Below are 12097 nucleotides of genomic sequence, written 5' to 3' on the forward strand. Positions count from 1 at the left end.
ATATATATATATAGAGGAAGACCGAAGCTTGACGACGAAGAACAGAACGTGGTATCACCGACTGCAGTGGGCTCCATGCATCAACGTTCATCGATTGGTCATAATGTAGTGAACGCTCATCATTCAACCTAATGACTCCAACCATTCAAGTTAAATTACCAATAATAAATCATTAATTCCTTTCATAATTGGTTGATATGTTACAAGCTGTTAATTGGGAATTGGGATGGAGTCCAATCCCAGGAAAGTCATCCACCTTAGCTTAACTCGTGGAGATTAATAAAGAAATCATGTACAGTTTTTGCAAGTGGAATGCCATTTCTTTTCGTAATCTCCATCTAATTGCGTGTCTTTTCCACGAGGAATCATCATCGTCGTCCCTCGTAATTGCATCCCGTTCACGTCTCTCGTCTTCCTTTGCCTCAACATATTATTGGGGCTGAGTTCATGGAGAACGCGTAAAGATTGGTAATGCTTTGAAGGATCTTGTATCCACTCCATAAAAACACAAGTATATAAATAGATTAATCTAATACGTGAGACTTCGATTAACACGAAATCTAATAACATATTACTCCCTCTGTGCATTAACGTAAGAAACATGTTTCTCGTGAACAAAATCAATCATAGTCATAGTATGATAGACAAAAAAAAAAAAAACAGAAATGACAGCATGGGAAGAGTCATAAATGAGATGGAGACAATATCTTGCATGTTATGGCTACCACAAGGGATGACAGTTAGGTCGAAGAATTCTTTAGAAGAAGAAAGTGATGCAAGAATGCAATGTAATATTATTAATAGGGGTATTCAAATCGAATCAAAAAATTAAATCAAACCTAATCGAATTGGTTTCGAACCGATTTAATCTGAATCGGTTCATCAGTAATTTAGTTTTAAAGATTATAAATAATTTTAATTTGAAAAGATATCTTGTTTATTTGATTAATCGATTCGAATCAAGCTCAGTTAAAAAGTAATAGTTTTTTAAGTTTATAATTTTAACTTTTTAATTGTATCGTTAAAATATCTAAACATTTTTACAAGTATGGATCAATCAAGCACAGTTAAAAAGTAATATTATTACCTTTACTCTTCTTGAGGATTGATGATTTTGACAGTAGCTTAATCCATACGTAATCGATTACTTAGGTTCCAAATGATTTTAGTTTGAAGTACCTTCCTTTGAACCGAATCATTTTTTTTATTTGATTTAATTTGACCCTTGATGCTTCGATTTGAACGAATTTGAATACACATAAGAATTAATTTAACATGTGGTATTGTCGTATGAATTTAAAGAAGATATATCACAAACATCATGTATATTATGGAAAGAGAAAACTTTTAAAATTAATGATAAAAAAATAAATTAGAAAACTGATGCAAAATATATGATTCCACAATTCTTACCTACATCCATAAATCAGATTCTTCACAGCACAAAAAAAAAATAAAAATCTCTTTTGAATTAGCACAAATCCAGATTCAAATTCCTTTCTCGATCCTTTGTGGACTCACTTGCAAAACGTTGACGAATAAATAGTATTATTTAAACATATCCAAACTCATGAAAGGGTGTTTTTCATAATTACATTTTTAACGGATCGAATAATTTCAAATCTAATTTTAGGACTCTTAAAATACTTATCATCGAAGCATTCGAGTGCAGCGGCAGATTGAAGGCGCCCATGGGATTCCAATGGCTACGGGTCGATGCACGACGCTCGGTGGCTGCTGCATTCTCGCCTCAGGTTTACTTACCACATCACACCGATTTCATTAGTAGCGGGCGATGTGATCCAATGCTCCGCGCCACAGATTAAACTGGGAAAAGCATGGCATCGTCGTGGTCGGGAATGCCTCAACACGGTGCCGTCATGAGAGCAAGAAGAAGAAGAAGAAGCAAGCGAGGAGGAGGAGGGAGAGTGGAAGAAAAGAAGAAGAAGAAGCAGCAAGCGAGGAGGAGGAGGGAGAGTGGAATCAAAGAAGAAGAAGAAGAAGAAGAAGAAGAAGAATAAGAAGAAGAAGAAGAAGAAGAAGAAGAAGAAGAAGAAGAAGAAGAAGAAGAAGAAGAAGCAGAAGAAGAAGAAGAAGAAGAAAAGAAGAAGAAGAAGAAGAAGAAGAAGAAAAGAAGAAGAAAAGAAGAAGAAGAAGAAGAAGAAGAAGAAGAAGAAGAAGAAAAAGAAGAAGAAGCAAGCGAGGAGGAGGGAGAGTGGAATCAAAGCCTTGTAATTCTTGCAGAGAGAGCAGAGTAATGAGCTGACGCCTCAACCTGCGTGATATGGAACGAGACATCACGTCCTTGACGCCCTTTCTTCCAACCCAATTTACGCTTAACGTTACCGCCACGGTCGAATCACGCTTAGTTGACCTGGGATCGGTGCCGATGGAGATGATCTGCGGAAGAGATGGTTGGTTCTCCTTCCCACCTTAAATAGTCAATTCGTTGAAAAGAAGAACAACAAATTCAGACAAAAATTCTCGATAAGATCTATGTGAACAATGATCGATTAAAAAAGTTTATTCATTATCGTGACTAATCTTGGAAACCAACTCGGCGATATATATCCCTAAAATGTTCGAGCTATATCCCTAAAATGTTCGAGCGCAAGAACACAAAAAAATGGACGAATTTTAAGAGAAATAAATGTTTAAAAGAATAAGTATCTTCCTTAAATATAAGAACAGATTGAAACCTTGGGATCTTAATCCATTTCTCTTGTCAACAGCATTCTGAATGGGTGGTGAAGAAGGATCGACGATTGCTACAGGTACCGATGATCGACATTCAGGCAGACATGGTCGTGTCCAAGGATGGAAATGGCACCTACACGTCCATCTTGGATGTCGTGATGTTTTTTATTGATATGTTCTTTCTATTTATACTAGCTAGGATGGAGGATTTCTCCCAATAAAGCAACTTGATATGTTCTTTCTATTTATACTAGCTAGGATGGAGGATTTCTCCCAATAAAGCAACTTGATATGTTCTTTCTATTTATACTAGCTAGGATGGAGGATTTCTCCCAATAAAGCAACAATATTTTCTCTGGTTGGGAAAATCTTATCTGCTATCATGCACCCATAATATGGTATTCCTATTTAGGATGTCAATCTTGGACCGATACAATGAAAATAATTTATGTCAGCCATATATATATATATATATATATATATATATATATATATATATATATATATATATATATATATATATATATATATATATATATATATATATATATATATATATATATATATATATATATATATATATATATATATATATATATATATATATATATATATATGTATGTATATGAGAAACGCGTAGTTGATGTCGAACAACTTGATCTTGCACGAAATGGAAGTCAATGATAAAATGTTTCATGTGGGAGTGGAACACTAGATTGACACATAAATAGTTAGTTCCGACATTATCATAATATATTGTAGAAATAAGAGTGGATATATATATATATATATCCAACTTGAGATGACTCGAAGCCGGTGAGCGAGGCTGCCGCCAAGTACGGCCCCGGCCTCGTCTCCGGTCCCGTGATCTTCCTCTTCGAGCAGGTGTCCACCTTACTCCCCGCAGAGGAGCCGCCTGCTCCCGCCGAACCGGCCGTCGAGAGCACCAGCAAGGATATTACACCGGAAACCGCGGAGGAGATCAAGAAGGAAGAGGCTGAGGCAGAGGTGGAAGAGGCACCTGCCCCGGCCGACCCAGCTCCCTCGGACCCCTCCCCGGAGATGGAGAAACCGGCCGAGCCAGCGGCTGAACCCGCCAAGGCTTGATATAAACCACCAGCCTCCCGAACCGATCATTCCACCGCCACCTCGCCACCACCGCGCACCCAGTGTTTCCATGATTTATTATTCTTTCTCTTGTCTCTTCGTCAATTTTGTTACGGTCAGTAACTGTTCAGCCGTGGCCTTGGGGCTGTCGCGGCTTGGTCCGGGTCCGGAAGGCGGTGGTCAACGGGCGGCGTCCCTCGGGGTCTCCTGGCGGCCGAGCTCGGTGGCTCGGGTCGGCGGTTCGGTTCGGGAGGCAGCTCCGCCGCAGCTTCGGGAAGAGGCAACACCGTCTCGCACCTGCACACAGGTCGGGCCGGGAGCTCGGCCCGACCCCTCCGACGATCAAGTTAGAGAAAGATGTGGAGGGGGTTGTGGATGAGGCAGGAGAAGAGTCTCTGAGTGTTTTGTGTCTGAGTGAGTTTCTTTTTTTTCTTTTGTTTAGGACTTGGGGGTATTTATAGAGGAGGTTAGCATTACCTGACTTGACCGCCTGCTGGAGTGAGGGGGTACCTCTGATGGCGTCTGACGCGGCTGCTGGGGTCGCGTGGTGGAGCGGTTCGTAGCAGGGTATGGGCGAGGGGCAGGTCGTTGTCCGGCCTGGTCGTGGTCAACCATGCAGGGTCGGAGGTCGCCTCTCAACAGCGGGAGTCGTCAGGGCGGGTCTAGTCGGCGTTATTGCTTTGGCCGGGGGCTGTCGTCACGGCGCGTCAACTGTGCCATTATTTTCCCTATCAAATTTGCTTCTCTTTCTCCTGTACGTAACTATGTCTTGGTTTCTCTCATTTTGCTTTCGGCAAGGGGACATGCAGGCCATGTAATATCATTATTAAGTGCAGTGTGGTGTTATGTTATATTTGGGATCGATAGCTTCATTCCATCTCTGTCAAGTTTCCTTGATGGAAGGCGTAAAAGAAGAAGGGCAAGTGTGTGTGTGTGTATATATATATATATATATATAGAGGAAGACCGAAGCTTGACGACGAAGAACAGAACGTGGTATCACCGACTGCAGTGGGCTCCATGCATCAACGTTCATCGATTGGTCATAATGTAGTGAACGCTCATCATTCAACCTAATGACTCCAACCATTCAAGTTAAATTACCAATAATAAATCATTAATTCCTTTCATAATTGGTTGATATGTTACAAGCTGTTAATTGGGAATTGGGATGGAGTCCAATCCCAGGAAAGTCATCCACCTTAGCTTAACTCGTGGAGATTAATAAAGAAATCATGTACAGTTTTTGCAAGTGGAATGCCATTTCTTTTCGTAATCTCCATCTAATTGCGTGTCTTTTCCACGAGGAATCATCATCGTCGTCCCTCGTAATTGCATCCCGTTCACGTCTCTCGTCTTCCTTTGCCTCAACATATTATTGGGGCTGAGTTCATGGAGAACGCGTAAAGATTGGTAATGCTTTGAAGGATCTTGTATCCACTCCATAAAAACACAAGTATATAAATAGATTAATCTAATACGTGAGACTTCGATTAACACGAAATCTAATAACATATTACTCCCTCTGTGCATTAACGTAAGAAACATGTTTCTCGTGAACAAAATCAATCATAGTCATAGTATGATAGACAAAAAAAAAAAAAACAGAAATGACAGCATGGGAAGAGTCATAAATGAGATGGAGACAATATCTTGCATGTTATGGCTACCACAAGGGATGACAGTTAGGTCGAAGAATTCTTTAGAAGAAGAAAGTGATGCAAGAATGCAATGTAATATTATTAATAGGGGTATTCAAATCGAATCAAAAAATTAAATCAAACCTAATCGAATTGGTTTCGAACCGATTTAATCTGAATCGGTTCATCAGTAATTTAGTTTTAAAGATTATAAATAATTTTAATTTGAAAAGATATCTTGTTTATTTGATTAATCGATTCGAATCAAGCTCAGTTAAAAAGTAATAGTTTTTTAAGTTTATAATTTTAACTTTTTAATTGTATCGTTAAAATATCTAAACATTTTTACAAGTATGGATCAATCAAGCACAGTTAAAAAGTAATATTATTACCTTTACTCTTCTTGAGGATTGATGATTTTGACAGTAGCTTAATCCATACGTAATCGATTACTTAGGTTCCAAATGATTTTAGTTTGAAGTACCTTCCTTTGAACCGAATCATTTTTTTTATTTGATTTAATTTGACCCTTGATGCTTCGATTTGAACGAATTTGAATACACATAAGAATTAATTTAACATGTGGTATTGTCGTATGAATTTAAAGAAGATATATCACAAACATCATGTATATTATGGAAAGAGAAAACTTTTAAAATTAATGATAAAAAAATAAATTAGAAAACTGATGCAAAATATATGATTCCACAATTCTTACCTACATCCATAAATCAGATTCTTCACAGCACAAAAAAAAAATAAAAATCTCTTTTGAATTAGCACAAATCCAGATTCAAATTCCTTTCTCGATCCTTTGTGGACTCACTTGCAAAACGTTGACGAATAAATAGTATTATTTAAACATATCCAAACTCATGAAAGGGTGTTTTTCATAATTACATTTTTAACGGATCGAATAATTTCAAATCTAATTTTAGGACTCTTAAAATACTTATCATCGAAGCATTCGAGTGCAGCGGCAGATTGAAGGCGCCCATGGGATTCCAATGGCTACGGGTCGATGCACGACGCTCGGTGGCTGCTGCATTCTCGCCTCAGGTTTACTTACCACATCACACCGATTTCATTAGTAGCGGGCGATGTGATCCAATGCTCCGCGCCACAGATTAAACTGGGAAAAGCATGGCATCGTCGTGGTCGGGAATGCCTCAACACGGTGCCGTCATGAGAGCAAGAAGAAGAAGAAGAAGCAAGCGAGGAGGAGGAGGGAGAGTGGAAGAAAAGAAGAAGAAGAAGCAGCAAGCGAGGAGGAGGAGGGAGAGTGGAATCAAAGAAGAAGAAGAGAAGAAGAAGAAGAAGAAGCAGCAGCAAGCGAGGAGGAGGAGGGAGAGTGGAATCAAAGAAGAAGAAGAAGAAGAATAATAATAAGAAGAAGAAGAATAAGAAGAATAAGAAGAAGAAGAAGAAGAAGAAAAAGAAGATGAAGCAAGCGAGGAGGAGGGAGAGTGGAATCAAAGCCATGTAATTCTTGCAGAGAGAGCAGAGTAATGAGCTGACGCCTCAACCTGCGTGATATGGAACGAGACATCACGTCCTTGACGCCCTTTCTTCCAACCCAATTTACGCTTAACGTTACCGCCACGGTCGAATCACGCTTAGTTGACCTGGGATCGGTGCCGATGGAGATGATCGGTTCTAATAAGTAGATGAGATTTCCCTAACTGTTGAGGAAATCTCTCTACTCTGTTGAGGGAAATCCTCTAATCTGTTGAGGAAACTTCTCCTTCTAACCTGTATATAAAGACGGAGGATATGTCAATAACATTCAACTTCTTCTTCTACAACTCATTTATCTCTTTATTTTAACATGGTATCAGAGCCAGCTCCTCTTGGCGACAGCAGCATCGCCATGTGTTAGCCAAGCGGCCACAATAGCACGCTGCCTCAAGCGGAGTCATTGAAGAAGCACCAAGACACGGATTCAGAGCCAGTGCTAACCGGTCTTGCTTTTCTTCGCCGGCCTTGCTCCCTCTCCTATTTGCTGCCTACAGAAAACATTCTCTCCTCAATAGCAGTGAACGGCGAACAACGGTGTCTTCCTCGCTTCCCGGCCAGTAGCAATCGCAACTGTTGCACCTTCCTCTTCCTTCTTCTTCGCCGGAAGGACAACGTGGTCCTTCAGCCCCACGTTGGGCAGCACCAGAGAAGACATCAGCCGCCTGATTGAAACCTTGGGATCTTAATGCATTGAATAATAACGGATTGAAACCTTGGGATCTTAATGCATTTCTCTTGTCAACAGCATTCTGAATGGGTGGTGAAGAAGGATCGACGATTGCTACAGGTACCGACGATCGACATTCAGGCAGACATGGTCGTGTCCAAGGATGGAAATGGCACCTACACGTCCATCTTGGATGTCGTGATGTTTTTTATTGATATATTCTTTCTATTTATACTAGCTAGGATGGAGGATTTCTCCCAATAAAGCAACAATATTTTCTCATGCGGTTGGGAAAATCTTATCTGCTATCATGCACCCATAATATGGTATTCCTATTTAGGATGTCAATCTTGGACCGATACAATGAAAATAATTTATGGGTGAGAGGCTTCGTGAGTGAGTTTGCTAGTTGATCAGCCATATATATATATGTATATATATATATATATATATATATATGTATATGAGAAACGCGTAGTTGATGTCGAACAACTTGATCTTGCACGAAATGGAAGTCAATGATAAAATGTTTCATGTGGGAGTGGAACACTAGATTGACACATAAATAGTTAGTTCCGACATTATCATAATATATTGTAGAAATAAGAGTGGAGTCAATGTTGAGTTCATTGAGCAGATTTGTGACCCAATTGAGTTTTGCAACAGCGGTACCGATGACACGATATTCAACATTAGTTGTAGACCATACGATTGTTTTTTATTTTTTAGAACTCCAAATTATTAGATTAGCTCAAGAAAGACAATATACCCCCGACATGGATATTTTATCATTAAAGTTTCTTACCCAATCAATATCAGCAAAGGCATAGAGATAAAGTGGAGAGTGTTTGTAGAGAAAGTGATAATGATGGTTCCTTTAAGATATCATAGGATTCATTTGAATACAGACAAATGCATAGTAGATGGTTGCTGTATAAATTATGATAATTTATTGACCGCAAAGGAGATGTCTAGACAGGTGAGAGCTAAGCACTATAAGGAGCCAACTACTTGTCGGTATTGAGTGTGTTCCGTAGCAGAACTTTCATCACATAATTTGAGTGATTCACTAGTAGAAATGGGAGTTGGAACCTCTTTTGTGTCCTACATGTTTGTCTTTGATAATGAATCTTAAATATTTTTTTTTTGTGATAGGAAGAGACCTGAAGATGTATATGTTGCTTTCACTCCCAAAAAGTAGCTCAAGGTTCTTAAATCTTTAAGAAAAAAATTGATATGCCAATTGTTTGATGAATGCTTAGATCCTTGTAGGAGTATTGCTTGTGATAATAATGTCATCCACGTACACTAGAAGATATATTATGTCGTCATATTATTGTCATAGAAATAGTGAGGTATCAAATTTAGAGTTGATAAAGCTAATTGAAGTAAAAAAATGAGCAAAGTTTAGCTTGGAGCATGAAGAAGTCAATAAATAGCTTTTTGTAGTTTATAAACATGTATTGGATACTAAAGATGGATGAAACCAGAAGATTACTGCATAAAGACATCTTCAATTAGAGTCCTATATAAAAATGTACTGTTAACATCCAATTATCAAAATTACCAGCCTCTAGTGGTGGCCAAACTCAAAATAAGTCAGATTGTTATGGATTTAACAATGAGACTGAATGTCTTAGTAAAATCAACACCAGGTTATTGATGAAACCTTTTGGTGACTAGATATGCTTTATATCTAACAACTGATCCACCTGGGTTCTGCTTAATTCAAAAAGCGCACTTATACCCGATAATGTTTTGTGCATGATGAAAAGGTATAAGGTTTCATGTTGAGTTATGGAGAAGGGCATCATATTCTTTACACATGGCTTTACGCTAGTTTGAAGATTTTTGAGCTTGAGTGAATATGATAGGTTCAATGGTCTTAGGCGAGGATTCTGTGATAGCATGTAGGATAAGGACTTGACGTGGTTTGAAAATACCACTCTTGGAGCGTATTATCATTGATTGTCTGGAGGCTATGAGATTGTGAGGTTATGTTGTTAGTATAGGTGGTGGAGAGTCATTAACATGAGCCAAGTCAGGCTGATGTACTTCAGTGTCATAGGGTCTAGAAGGAGATAAAGACAATGGTTGTGTTTCTAAATGTATTGCCTCATCAATGAGAGAAACATAAGAAGAAAGGAATGAAGTAGTAATGGAGGGAATGGGCAGTTGCTGAAATAGAGTAGCAGTAGAGTATGGATCCTTAGGGGAGGAACTAGATGGTGTCATGTGAGGCTCATCCGAAAGGATCGGAGGTATACTCCAGTGACAAATGTTTATCGAAGTGGTTTGCATGGCAGGAGGCTCATTATTTTAGAAAGGAAAGATAGACTCTACAAAAGTAATGTAATATGATATAAAAACTTTTTGGGTTTAGGGGTTATAGCATCGGAAAACATTATGTTCAAGAGAGTGTTCTATGAAGATACAAGGCTTAGATCTTGATATTATCTTATAAGAGACATAAGGACATTGATCATAGCTGGTGGACAACTGAGGGAGCCATTAATTTAGCCTAGTAAGTCGTATCAAAATAGGAGATTAGAAAACTGGGTTCGATAGGATGCATAGTTGTCACCTTTTGATAACTTGAAAGGGATTAACGTGACAACATAAGTCCTGCATGTGAAGTACTATGATTCACTGCAGAAACGATAACTGGAATGTTAGAAGAAGATAATAAAGACATTTTGAGGATATGTACTTATCCGAGAGCTCAAGATAAGAGTTTTGGCTAAGCTGTTGTCGGTGGGTTGAAGGTGCAGCCTGCGATCGGAGAAGCATAACCGTCGGAGGAAGAGAAGCAGTAGATCTCAACAGATCTAAGTAAGAGATCTATTAGTGGAGGAACTGTGTTGTGGTTATAGATCTATGGGAGATCCATAGTTCTTATCGTAAATCGATGTTGCGACTGCATCTCCTATGAATCACAAGGAGGAGAGTGACGAGGGGGAGAGCGCGATGAGGTAGCGTTTCCGATGGGATATAAAGAAGAACTAAATTTTTGTATATGAATAAATACTAGCAGGCCATAACACGTATCATAATTAAATAAAAATTATAATCAAATATAACACCAAGATTTATGTGGAAATCCCCTCCAACGTGAAGGGTAAAAACTACACGGCAAACCAGAGGTAATCCATTATAAGAATAATGAAAATACAAATCTTAGTCTTTTGCCTAAAATCCAAGCAATAATCTCAAGAGAATAACTATGATATAAGGATTACATCACTGTGCACAATATCCAAATTCTCCCCAAGTAATCATATCGAGAATCAACTGTAGATCTGATCTAACCTGAGATGAGAACACTGCATAGATGATTGAAAATAGTCTCTCTACGTTGTCCTTGTCTTCTGCCCTTTCCTTCTCTTGTTTTTCTGTCATTTTCTCCTCTTTTTGAATCAAGATGCTATTGTAATTTGATGTCTCGTTGCTGTAGTTTTTCCCTATTTTCACAGCCACCACACCTCCCTTATTAGATTTAGGGTTTTACTGGAAAGGGGGGTGAGTTATGGGCTGTTAAAGCCCACCATGGGCTGAACTTGTAGGCTGTCAACCCAACAACCTCCCCCTCCTTTAGCGCATAAGGGAGGTTCTCTCATAACTCCTCAATGTGAAGCAATGCCGACCAGCTGTCGGCATATCTCCTGTCTTTCTTTCGGTAAGGTCTTTGTCAATATGTCTGCTCCATTGTCATTTATGTGAATTTTTTAAAGCTGCTGCTTCTCTTCAAGTACATTTCCAATCCAATAGTATTTGACATCTATATGCTTTGACCTAGAATTAAAAGTTTGATTCTTACACAAATGGATGACACTATAGCAGTCACAATTTACCATATAATTTTCTTGTTTCAACCTCAATTCTTGTAATACTTCTTTCATCCATAATATTTCTTTACAAACCTATGTAACAACAATATATTCTGTCTCTATAGTGGAGAGAGCAATTCACCTTTATAATCTGGATTGTCATTACATTACTCTATATGTAAAAGTAAGTAAAAAATCTGATGTAAACTTCCTTGTATCAATATCTTTTGTCATATCTACATCTGTGTAACTTTTCAACACAAGTGGTCTACCTCCAAAGCTTAAACAAACATCATTGCTACCCAGTGCTCTTTGCTTGGATTTACAAGAAATATACTAGTAACACTCACTACATATGTGATGTTCGGCTTCGTACATACCATCGGATACATTAAATTTCCAACTGCTGAAGCATAAGGAACCTTTTGTATTTTCTCCTTCTCCTCATCACTTGAAGGACTATGTTCCAAGCATAACTTAAAATGACTTGCAAGAGGAGAACCAATTGGCTTTGTATTGTTTATACTGAACATTTTCAATACCTTCTCGATATATTTCTTCTATGACAATCAAATCTTCTTATACGACAACTAAACACTCTTAAATGTCTGTATGAAACATTTTTCCATAACCATACATAC

The 12097-nt window shown here is 38.5% G+C and overlaps 1 protein-coding gene and 1 pseudogene across 1 annotated transcript in view; one reads left to right on the forward strand and one right to left on the reverse strand.

Annotated features, from left to right (window-relative positions):
* Nucleotides 1-12097, reverse strand: part of LOC135624876 (protein REDUCED CHLOROPLAST COVERAGE 1-like) — a 97494-nt gene that overhangs the window by 45263 nt on the left and 40134 nt on the right. The window lies entirely within an intron of this gene.
* The window catches only part of LOC135624882 (protein REDUCED CHLOROPLAST COVERAGE 1-like), an 81724-nt pseudogene that overhangs the window by 42651 nt on the left and 26976 nt on the right, over nt 1-12097 (forward strand).

Source organism: Musa acuminata, chromosome BXJ2-10 (assembly GCF_036884655.1).
Source record: "Musa acuminata AAA Group cultivar baxijiao chromosome BXJ2-10, Cavendish_Baxijiao_AAA, whole genome shotgun sequence".
In the NCBI taxonomy this organism is placed as follows: domain Eukaryota; kingdom Viridiplantae; phylum Streptophyta; class Magnoliopsida; order Zingiberales; family Musaceae; genus Musa; species Musa acuminata.